The sequence below is a fragment of the Nyctibius grandis genome, chromosome 9 (assembly GCF_013368605.1).
Source record: "Nyctibius grandis isolate bNycGra1 chromosome 9, bNycGra1.pri, whole genome shotgun sequence".
NCBI classification, from domain to species: Eukaryota; Metazoa; Chordata; class Aves; order Nyctibiiformes; family Nyctibiidae; genus Nyctibius; species Nyctibius grandis.
Window position 1 is genome coordinate 32,584,221 of NC_090666.1, and position 12,040 is coordinate 32,596,260.

The 12,040-nt window shown below is 40.0% G+C and overlaps 1 protein-coding gene across 1 annotated transcript in view; it reads left to right on the forward strand.

Annotated features, from left to right (window-relative positions):
• KALRN (kalirin RhoGEF kinase) overlaps positions 1-12,040 on the forward strand; it is a 526,387-nt gene that overhangs the window by 269,707 nt on the left and 244,640 nt on the right.

Here is a 12,040-nt window from a genome sequence, read left to right on the forward strand (position 1 = left end):
ATTTCTTTCTTCATTGTACAGACAGGGAAACCAAGGCACTGAAAGGGCCACTCTCTATTAGTTTTGTTTTGTTTCCTCTCTTGAAGCCCATAGGCACATCTGTCACTGGCAGAGTTAAAATCAATTGCTCTGTTTACATACTTGGGGATAACGTACTTTTCTAAAGAGTTCACATAGCTCCTTTTCTCCCTCCTGTGTACTTGCTGTATTTCTTGGGGACCTTTTACATTTTGGACAGTCCCACTGAGAAAAAAAATGAAGCAAACATATGCTTTGGAAATACATCACAAGCCACAAAAGGCCACACTTTGAAGTGCACAAATTTCTCTATAGGATCGGAATGCTTTTCCTCACAGACATGAAAATCAGCGCTGTGATGCTGTGTTCATAAGCATGAAAATTAGCTGTGATGATAGCTGTCATTAGTAACAACAACTTGGAGGTCAACATCTTAGAAATCTACAATCTGCTCCATCAGGGGGATTGGACTAGATGATCTTTCGAGGTCCCTTCCAATCCCTAACATCCTGTGATTCTGTGAAATCAGAGCTTCCAATCAGAAACCTAAATCAGCTGGGTCCCACGGGTGTCTGTACTTACTATCAGGTCTGCAAATGCTGTTTTTCTGTTGGTCTGATGCCAGAGAAGCAAAATAGAGTTACTAGAGGTAGGAGAAAACACAAGGTACTAAATAATTATTTGAGGAATTTCAAAAGCCCCTAGTACACAAGGTCACAGCATAGTCTGAGCACAGTTAACTCAGCATACAAGAGGTTTCTAATAATTAGGATATTGTTTCGTCTGTTTATGCTTAAGATGCCCTACTTCTGTGCACATGAGGAAGAAGCTGGGCCAGACATGGAGCGTGCTCAGGTATTTCTCTTCCTGGGAGCTCCAGAGCACAAGCTAAAATGGTGGAAACAACTGTAGTGGAAAATAAAAGGGAGGTTTACTTGAGCAAAAAATCAAGAGCTTTTCAGGTTGACTTTGCTTCAATGCCTGCTCTGCCTGGGACAATGTCCTTCCCCATCCTCTTGAGCTGTGAGAGACCTGGGATATTCTTTCAGAAAACTCTGATTATGTCCAAGCAAACAGCTCAGAGAGGGGGGGAGCCAGACCTAAGACTGGAGCTGGCCCCAGCCCTGACTGACCTGGCAGCTGGGACCTGTAAAACTGATCTGGAAGGACAAACATGGGACAAGAAGTGGAGACCTGGGGAAAGCGTGTTAGCCTCAGAAGGAACAAAATCACTGTTCTAACCAGTGCTATGGGCAGCAACAACCAAGATCTTCTATATGCCCTAGGTAATAAAATATTTCTGTATTTCTGAATATTACCATTGATAAGAGACTGACAGTTCTGATTTGTTGTATTGCTAATTCATCACACTACAGCTAAGTGCCAGGTATGTTTCCTGAGAGTTGGAGAAAAGACTCACAAACAGCAACACTGGCAGTATAACTGCAAAAGAAATAATCTACCTGCCAGTCTCAAGAAGCCTCATGCAGAGCACAGCAGCATCTTTCTGTGCTGATGCAGAGCACATTTTCTGTGTCTTTTATAGAAAGCACATGCACAAATGTGGTTATTTATAGCTTCTCCACCCACACGCAGCTTTGAAACTTGCTCTAAAAGAAGTTCAGTGTTTAAAGAATACAACAATTTTTTTAACGTGAAGATATTTTTTTTCTTCTTTTGATTTCCTTTAAAAACAATATTCTGGGAACATTAGTAACAATTCAAGCATTAAGGAAGAAACATGAGTTCTTCATTTGTCTGTCTATTGTTCTCTTACTTGGAATGTTTTTAGAGAGGCAGTTGCCAAATTTTATCAAGTAAAACATTTAATCAAGAGAAAGATAAGTGGGATACATTTGATGAATGGGAACTTCACCAAAGGAAAGCAATGTTAAGCTGAAAGAAGTTCTTTCTCAGGGTAAGAGAGGCATGTGTATTCCCCCTCTCTTCTGAGGAGCTTGCATCCTAGATGACAGCATTTGGTGAAGCAGCAGGTTGGGGCTGCATGACCCTAGCCAGTGTTCAGAGGAAATGGGCAAGTACTGCTCTCAAAATGCCCAGCCTACACTCAGCCAAATCTGGCAGAGCCCTGAGCTGAACGTGCTGTTCCCAAGAGAGACACATGACTAAATCCTGCATCTGCCTAATTACTAGGGCTGGGATCAGCTCTTTTGTTTACATGGCCTGAAGGTGGATAGGGCCAGAACACATCCTATTCTCACTCTTCTCCAAATGCATGTCGGTTTTAAACCATTATAATATGTTTATAGATGTGAAGAACTGTACAAGGTACATAATAGCCATCTGCAGAAAGGAGACATGAGGTTATTTTCGCCATATAAGCCTGTGGAAAGGTAAGGAGTTAAGGTGGAGCAGCTGTGTGGGAGACTGTGCATACCTCATCATCGCATGAAGTGAGCAGCCATGTTGCCCATGGGAGGGCGGCATATCTGGGAGCAGACGAGTATTTGTGACTATTGTACAGGTTACAGGTCTACGGTAATATGAAAGCTTTAGGAGGGGGGTGGGGAATGGAAGAGCAATGCTACTGCAAGCTAAGGCCTGAATCAGCAAGTCACCATGAACTTCTGAGACTCTGCTGGAAAAGTTGGGAACAGTCTTGTTGGTGCTCAGACCATTGCCATGGGAGATATTGAGGATGTCTTCACTCAGTCACACACTTAACTCTGGAGCCTTTTCACAACTTTTTTTGCATACTGCTGCAATACAAGCTGCTAAAAATAGGGTAGCCAGGGGGAGTTGTTATTCTGTAGCGATTTCTACTGCAGAAGCTGTTGATGAACAAGGAGCCTGCTGCAGGGACTGTCTGGTCTGGACAAACTCCTACAGCCCTGTTTCCAGATGGGCTTGTAGGCTATCAGTGGGTGCTAGAAGCTTTGAGGAGTCTGAAGAAAACTATGTGTATGTATTTTTGCATATCGAGGACTTTTCTGACACTCTTCTAAATTGGTGGACCCACACATCTCAGCAGTTGCATAGTTTACTCAGATGTGTTCACTAGTATCAACTGTGCTTTGCAAGGCTGTCCCCACTGGAAAGAACATAATATGAATGTTCTGCTTTTGGCGAACTACTGGGTTTTTAACTACAGAGGTTAGATTTTTGTTGTTAAAATGAGAAATTGCACAGAGGTGAAACTTTCACATAATGTCCAGAAAGCTTATAAAACCACCTACAGTCTGATTTCATGGGGAGTTCTTTTTTTGGTTGAATGTAGACAAGGGAACAAAAGAAGTTTTTTAAATGTTGTAATTGGCTCTGCATTTAATTCTTCTTGTTAAGTTAGTTGCACTGTGCAGCAAAATCCTGATAGGTCTGTAAGGTTGCTTTTCCCTTCAAGGGTAAAAGGGACTGCATGGTTTTTTCTTTTTGAAAAGACCTCTTCAATTATGTGGTGGTATTTGGAATAACTACAATTAGAGGGGAAAAGCAGAGAGTGATTAAAAAATCATACTTAATAGCAGCTGCATTAGTTCTCTGGCTTTTGAAAGAGACCCAGCTGAGTACATACCACACAGAGGAGTTGTGGTGAAAAAGAAAGGCAAAACGGAGGTGATAAACTTTTGACTGACTTCAGGGAAGGTTGTCTGTTGTAGCATTTTAAGAGATCTTCCTTGGGAAATGATTGAAGAAGTATCAAAATTCATCTTTCTTGTCCAGTCCTCAGACTGTGTTAATGAGTGTAGTTCTGTTCACTCCATTCCACCTCTTCTTTAAAAAAAAGCCAAAAAAAAACCCCCAAAACCCCAACAAAACCTCAGATTGCTTGATTGGTGATAGTGGGATACACTGATTAGGTCTCTAACCAATTTGAAAGAAGTGATTCTTACGACTGACCGTCTGCGCTGAATTAAATACAGAAGAACTTGGTTGGCTGGCTATATTATTTTCTGAAGATGAATTAGTCATCATCACACAGACAGGTCAAGCTATAGTATTTCAGGATTTATAGCTATATACTCAGCAATTAGGCATTTATACCACAGTGAATTTCGAGCAACTAATACCTGATTTTAAAGCCCTGCCTTTCGATGGATTGCCTACTCACTTTTGTACAGCTGCCATGATGTTGTTTACGATTTATGATGTTTCAGTATGTTCCCGTATTGGAAACGGTTCCTAGAATCCCAACCAAATTTGGAGCTACATATTGCTAGAAGCTGCAAGAACTTAAAGTAAAAGGCAGCTTTCACACCAAACACTTTCGTTGTCAGCCTTGTTTGTTTTAACTGTAACTGTGGTTAATGCCATTTTAGAAATGAGAATGGAGGCGGGGAAGTTGAGTCATTTACTGAACTGCAGTGCTGGGCATTGAACCAAATCACTTGAAATCCAGTCTACTTTTGATATGAAATCCTTGTTGCTTTTTGCTTATTTCTTCAAACTTTTGCATAATTTGACATGCTTAACCAAAGAGAGTGAACAGACAAAGGCGCTGTTGCCTTCCACTGCTACTGAACTGCATTAGCAGAGCTGTATCTGTACATTAGGAGTGCACTTATCTGCATTAACCTATGCAGCTTGTAACATGCTGTCATGCAAACTACATTTGTTCAGAAGTTGCTAAATGGGAAATAGAACATGGTGTTCAGGTGTGTGTCCAGAGGCTCAGATTCTGCTGGATGCGTAACTCGCCCTTGCCTATGAACTTTACAAACATGGGGTCTTTGATCCACATTTACTGAAGTCAGTTGAAACTTTGCTGTGGATTTTGGTGGGAACAAGATCTGAGTTTGAGTCAGGTATAGATGTCTCTGAAATGAAAAGTAATGGAGCCAAAGATGATGTTTCTGGTTTAAACATGAGGTGTGATTTCCTTCTTCAAAAAACGGTTTTTTAAAATACTTTACTGTGCCACCAACTTAAAACTGTAATGAAGAAAGAAGTGAAAAATGGAGCTCAGTTTTTATTAGGAGGTAAAAACCACAAATGAGAATGTCTGAGTTTTGTTTTGGGTTCTATTATAAACCATTAATAATAGCAGGAAAAGCCAGAGGATAAGTTCCTTTGTATTTTGGTGTATTTTCTCAGCTAGACCTTTACTTGACATTACCCTGCTGTGACAGGGCCAGGGATAGGAGGGAAAAGACATCTATTTTCAGCAATGATTTGGAATACAACAAAGAAACTATATTTTAATTTAAATCAGACTTGGTGTGCATTTTACTCATTAAAGAGGTTTAGGATTTATTAAGTCTCCCTGAGTTGTTGTGGGTTTGGGGGGATTTTTTGTTTTGTGTTTCTTCTAATTCTCAGTGTTTTTTCTGTCTTCTCTGGTGCTGTTGCTGCCACCAAATTCTCCTGGAGGGCATCTTAGCAAGTCAGGGATTGGGCTGCCCATGCCAGCCTGCACAGAACAACATTATCCAGGAGCAGTTGTAATTGCAATGGATAGAAGTTGACAATCCCACACTGGCTACTGCCTCCACCCAGACATTCAGTGTTCTCCCTGGCAAATGTGCACTCTTTATCGCTTAGAGTCCATTTCCTTTTACCTCCCAAGAAGGGAGTGGTTTGTGAGTATCCTGAGAGCACGCCTACTTTGAATTGTGTTGCTCATAAATGCATATATGATGTGTGGCTTCTAGTTCTTCAGTTGTAAGAAAATTAATTCTTTCTCTTCTGCCAAGAGATTATCTGTCTTGTATCTACAAATTCTAGTTCAGCCAGTAAGCTACTAACTAGGCTTGTACAATTTTGAAGGGCTTTAACAGAAAAGATTGGAATTTGTTGCTGTGCGGTATGACAAAACATTTACAATAAGCTTTGGATGTAAAGTACCTGTGAAAGCACGGTGTGAAACATGAACCTTTTAACTATACTTCCTGGTTACAGAAAGCATGGTTGGCAAAGGCAGAGTTTCTGGAATACATGCAAGGCCTTGGAGTTACTCAGCATTCATAATAGCAGCTACAGAAAAGTTAAATATAAGGTTTGATTATTGTGACTGGAAATGGTGATGAGACTATAAACCCCCAAGTTTTGAAGTGCCATATGAATTCCTGGTATCACACCGGAACTCTAGTTAGCCCATAGTATCTCAAGAGCAAGCAATAAAGTGCACATAGTGGCAACTTGATACTGTTTGGCTTCCTTTCACTGACATAAGCCTAGCAGATTTTGGAGGCTCTGTCCATGTGTTTAAAGTTAGGCAATGCTTATGCACCTATTTGAAATGGGGCCTCATTTAAAAAGCTGAATAAATTGGGTGTACTTCACTGGAATTGCTCTGGAATTTATTACAACTCTGCTAGAGTTACCAAAGAGTTAATCTAACCCTTTTGAGTTTTGCCAGGTTTGTACCATTTTGAGAGCAAGATCTGACTCTTAGCTGCTTAAAGTGTAAAATGTTGTAATTTATTTTCAGTTTTCAGAGTAACCTACTTTTAAGAGTCACGATGGCAACAACAGTGGGTCTTAGAGTAACAAAGATTAATGATTTCCTTGACCAAGGCACTTCAATGGGTCATCTCGCTCGGGAGCAATGCAATTGTTCACAAATGCCGAAGTCAGGGTGCCCCGTCACTACTAGCACAAAGCGCTGCATCTTATTATTACTTGTTTAGTCACCAGCTTACACTTCTCGTCTCCTTCCTGTAGGACAAGGGCAGGGTTCAGTAACTGGTGTATTTGAGCAAGCCTTTGTGTTCAGGCTGCCCAGAGAAGTGGTGGAGTCACCATCCCTGGAGGTATTTAAAAGAAGACGTGTAGATGTGGTGCTTTAGGGACATGGTTTAGTGGTGGACTTGGCAGTGTTAGGTTAACAGTTGGACTTGATCTTAAAGGTCCTTTCCAACCTAAATGACTATGATTCTTACCCAAGTCATTCTCATTTCATCTTCATTCATTGCTGCTAAAAGAAATACAATTTAAAAGATGAGAAAATGCAGAAATTTTTCAACTACAACAACAGATATAGTTCCTTAAAGAAATGGCTTTACTAATCCTTTCACATTTTGTGTTCATGTAAAATGGGAGCAGAGCATGGGAACTTGCTAGGAAAGAGTTGGTTCCCAAGGAGATTTTAATTTCAAGTCAGATAAAGTTATGAAGTGCTTCTTAGTTTTCACATTTACTGATTAAGATAGATACCTACAGGAAGAGGCTTCATTTTCAAAGAGCTACATTGAAAAGTCTGCTCTTTAAAAACAGTGCCTGTTGCTTTTTTTTTAATTGAAAAATCAAATTAAGTTTTTAAGCTATTAAAAGAATTGACCTTAACTGTACTAATGAAATCATCTTGCCATATTCCCTTCATACAAATTAGCCTAGAGGAAGAGCAATTATCATCCCAGAACTTTGCTTAATTATAGCCTGATTGCTTCTTCAACCTTTTTCCTTTAAAACCATTCTTCCATTTCTTTCTTCCTATGTTTTCCTACCTTGTCCCGTACAAACTGTCACCATTCTCTGCAAATGGACTCTCAAGTATGTTTTTCCCTGACCTCACCTGGGCAGTATTTATTTTGCCAGTTTAGGTATGCCATAGGTCTGACTTCCCATAGGCAAGAGTTCGATCATCAGCAAAAAGGAGTGTGGAGAGGCCTCTGGAAGCATTTCTCTTCTAAGCACCTGCTTCCTGATGCTGTTCTGAGATGAAACCTGTCTGAATTGCCACTAGTAGTATTTTTGCAGTTACACAGATCATTCAAAAGGGACAACAAGGGCTGTTCTTCCTCCAGCTAGCATTTTGAATCTTGTGGTTATCCAGCCATATAATGACTGTAATAGCTAGTGCAGGCAGCCTTCTGTAATTGTACTGGACCTTTATTTAATTTTCTTGGTGACCTGGGTTTGCTGCTTATTTTGTTGGGTGGGTAATTGTGCCCCTGAGGACATAAGGAGAGAGGACATGCATATCATTATAGAAAGAAAATAACACTCCTACCACTTTTGATCTTAAAGTAGGTGAAATAAAAAAAGAGATATTAACACGTTAACATGTGTGTATCCTGCAGTATTCCCGCCAGTAAGTATTGCTGACATCAGATGTGCTTCTTGGGCATTTGGTTTATGTCGTTCTTCTGTTAACAGGCGCCTAGCAAACATTTCATGCTTTTGAGCCTGGTGCTGTATAAACCTTTACTAGCTGGGAATTAAACACAGAATTATGAAGCTCCATCCAGAAAAGAAAGGTAGATGCCTTCTCACCTCCTAGCCTCACATTTTCTGGAGTCCCATGCAAGCCACCATCAGAGTAAATGGAACAGCTCATTTATTTCCTCCCATGGACATCTTATGGAACTGGGCAGAGGAACAGCAGAAACAGCTACCCCAGTCAACTCACTGATAGCAATTGGGTCAGTAAGGTGTGGGATGGGGATTTGCCACAGGTGAAGGTAAAATACCAAAACTTTATTATCCTCCAGTTGTTTCAGAAGGTGTTTGTGAGTTATAAAGTTTCCTAGGCGATTCCAGGGACAGCTTTTTACCCATGCTTGGAGATGTGCCTTGAAGTTTGAACTTGGCTACGTTTTTATTAATGTAGTATTATCTAATGGACAGCAGCCTGGACTGGGAAAAGCTGTCCTATGTGGGAAGTGTGTCCACACAGCAGTTAGCCTGTATTTAAATTGCAGTCAGGCAGGATCAGGCTTTACTGTGCTAGGAGCTGCAAAGCAGGAGGGAGGTCCTGGCCCCTGTCCCAAGCACCTTTCAAACTAGTGGAAGTGCAGTAGTAAATGCATACTAGAGAGAGAGTTGGCATATACCGGAGTTAAAAATATGTTTCAAGGAACACCTCTGATGATGGATCTGTCTGTAGCACAGTATTTTCATTCCAAAGAATTCATGACTTACAGCCTTTTTCTAGCTGTTTTAAGAAAAAATAGCTTGGCAATAAAGGACAATTAGGAGATTTGAAGATGTAATTTGGAAAACAGTCTTAATGGCAGTTTAAATAGCATCTTCAAGCTGTTTCTGTTTTTAAGGAGTAACTAAATTATTTGAACTAAGTCACTGTAACTTCAATGGCTAACTGTATCTCAGGACGTTAATTTTCAGCAGTTCAGTAAGTGATACGGTCCATGCCCTCAATTAAAATGTTAAATGTTTATCTTGAATTATTACACAGTTATGCTAGTTGTAAAGACATTTCCTTTTTTCGGGGTAAGGGAGAATGTCTCCAAACACACTGACAGGTAGTTGTTTACAAGTGCTGGTGATTTCAGGTTTAACTGTGACCTTTCAGAGTTGTTCCTGCATTTGCCACAGACTCATTGCTTAACATTTCTCATTGTTTTCACTGGAGAGTAAGTGCTTTGTGTCTCCATCCAGATTTATTCTTGCTGTTGCTTTACTCACTCAGTTATCCTCATTTAGTGTAAAATTTTGTGCCTTGTATGATGGAAACAAAGATGTGATATTTCTCCATGTTTGCAAATTATTGTGAGCTTATTAGATGGCAAATGCTTTATATAAGGAAAAACATATTAGCTGCTCATATAAATGCCAAGGATTCTTTTGATAGGGCTGTCAGAGCATCATGCTAACATCCTGTCCTCCGCCGACTTCCTGGGACACCTCAGCAATTCACTTAGTCTCTTTATATATTTTTTTCCTCCCCTCTTCTATGCAAAATGAAATTATAGCATTTATGTATTTAACAGAATGGTTGTGAAAGCAAATGCATTGAAGACTGGAGCGCTCAAATATGTTAACATGAGTTTCAGAGCCACAGAAAATACTGTTAAGCAAGTTATTCTTTAAAAAGTCATGATTTGTTTCTTGTGGGAATCATGGCAGAAGTAGAGTTTATGGAAAAATTTGAACCAGAAATTTTTAAAGAGCAGATAGGGTCTATGAAATTTGAGCCATGGCACTTGAAGCAGGGAAATGGCATAGGAAAGAAGTAGTCAAATAGGGTGTTACAGCCAGTGTCATTAGTGGATGGTTTATAGATTTTATTTCTTTTTTTTAAATCTTGTTTGCTCACGTAGTGTTGATTTATTAAGTGGATATACAATTTTGTCTTCTCAAGGAGGATTTTATGTCTAATCTTATAAACTAAAGGATTTGGAAACCTAATCAATACCTGCATATATGACTTCAAAGGGAAGATTTCATGTTACAGGAAGGATTTGGTGAATCCCCAGATGATGCCCTTCTGTGTCGGGCAGTATGGAATAACTGCCCAAATGTAACATGAGACTTTGCTGCAGAAGTTGCCAGCTCCTGGATGAGTCCTGGAACAAAGGTTTATTCCCTATGGATTAACGTCCTAGCACTTTGGTTGGTTGGTGGTTGTTTTGTGTTGAGAGTAAAATATCCATGTTTTGACCAGTATTCTGGCCTAGGTTAATTGCCTTTGTTTTCCTCTTTGTCTAAAGTGGGCATCATATGTTGTATTTCTTGTTTTGAATTGAAGCATGTAACAAAAGATCCATTTATAAAATAAAAGTGGCAATCTCTGTCAATAGTCGTCTAACAGTGATTAAAGCAGCCCAATATAACATTGGTTGGGATAAAAATTTTATCGTTATGTGATTACTACTTTAATGCTATAAGCATGAAAAAGTTACTAGAATAATTTGCTGTAGAATTACAGTGAGTGGCTATGAAATATTAATAAATAGAAAGCACATACTGCATACTAACTTCATATGAAATGTTTGAATTAAAGCCATTTGCCATTTAAAAAATGTTTTAAAAATGAGGCCTCATTAGATGAGATTTTTTCAAAATTGAGTTTTGATCTGGTTCCATTTTTAATAGATAAGTTGAAAACTCCTGACAAGAGGAAAGAGGTTGTTAATGGAATTATTTACAGACTGTTAATGACACAAATTCTAGAAGGCTACCCTCCAATAATTAATGTTATTACAAGTTATATACAGATTCCTGGTCAAGAATATATTTCAGAAAAGCTCTTAGCAGACCAACTGGCACACGGCTCTCAGACAGTTTGAAGGAATGTATTTGGGATTCTCTACCTGGAGCAAATGGGAAACGAACTGATCAGAGAAAGGGGAGTACGAAGTGGTGACTGAACTGCCAACACACCTGGTCCTGCTTCCTCATCCCTGTGACATCACTTATGCCAAATATGTGTTGTCCCTGCAGGACATAAAGTGCTTTGATACCCCATTGTGTGAAATGATTTGTTCTCTGTGGATGAAAAATACCTTGTAAGCACAAAATATTAATTAAAAAAATGCTTTTTCCAGCAAAGAAATAGGGTTGGGAAAAAAGTATATGTGTGTAAAGCTTTGTTTGTACTTCGAACTTCTTATAAAAATATGCTTGGGATCTACAGTACAGAAAAGACTCAAAGCCCAGGTGGTTTAGATTCTGTACAACCAAGCCATGAAATAGCTTTACTTGCCTGAAATAAAAAAATTATCACATTCTCCATTTTTCCAGTCTTAGGTTTCTAGGCTTAGTCAATAATATCTGCTCTTTTATCGGCCCCACACAAGACAAGTGGCTCTTTGCACAGCAGCTCCCTCCCTCCTCGGTTCTGTGCCCTGGTACCAGAGCACTTCTCAGGCCAAGCTGCCCCGAGTTGCAAGGCGTCCGGCAGCCCCTGCCCGGCATCACTGGGGCCGTGCTTACTGCTCGCACCCCAGCACTGCACAAAGAAAGGATGCAGCTCTGAGGCCATTTGCAGGTCCAGCACTCTGTGGTAGTATCACTATCCTGGGGATGCTTGTGGTGTCTTCTCCCTCGAGCGTGACAGAAATATCAGCTACTCTTTGCTAGTCGATTAGCATCAGTAGCAGTGAGGATTAACAGCTCGCTGTGAGTGCAGGGCTCCTTGCTGAAAGAAGTCCCAGCTACTTACACAAATACCGGTACTGATCTAGTACTATTTATTCTCTTAGCCTCTGTGTATTGGGAAAGAGATGTAGAAAGAGTGGAGATCACATCCTGAAGTTTCCCAGTCTCATATTGTCAAGTTCAATTTTTTTTTCCAATGTGTAGTAGACCCTGAGCAGATTTGATCTAAATTTTAGTGCCAGTGTTATTGTGAGAAGGAGCTCCAAATGGATGGTGCTCATAC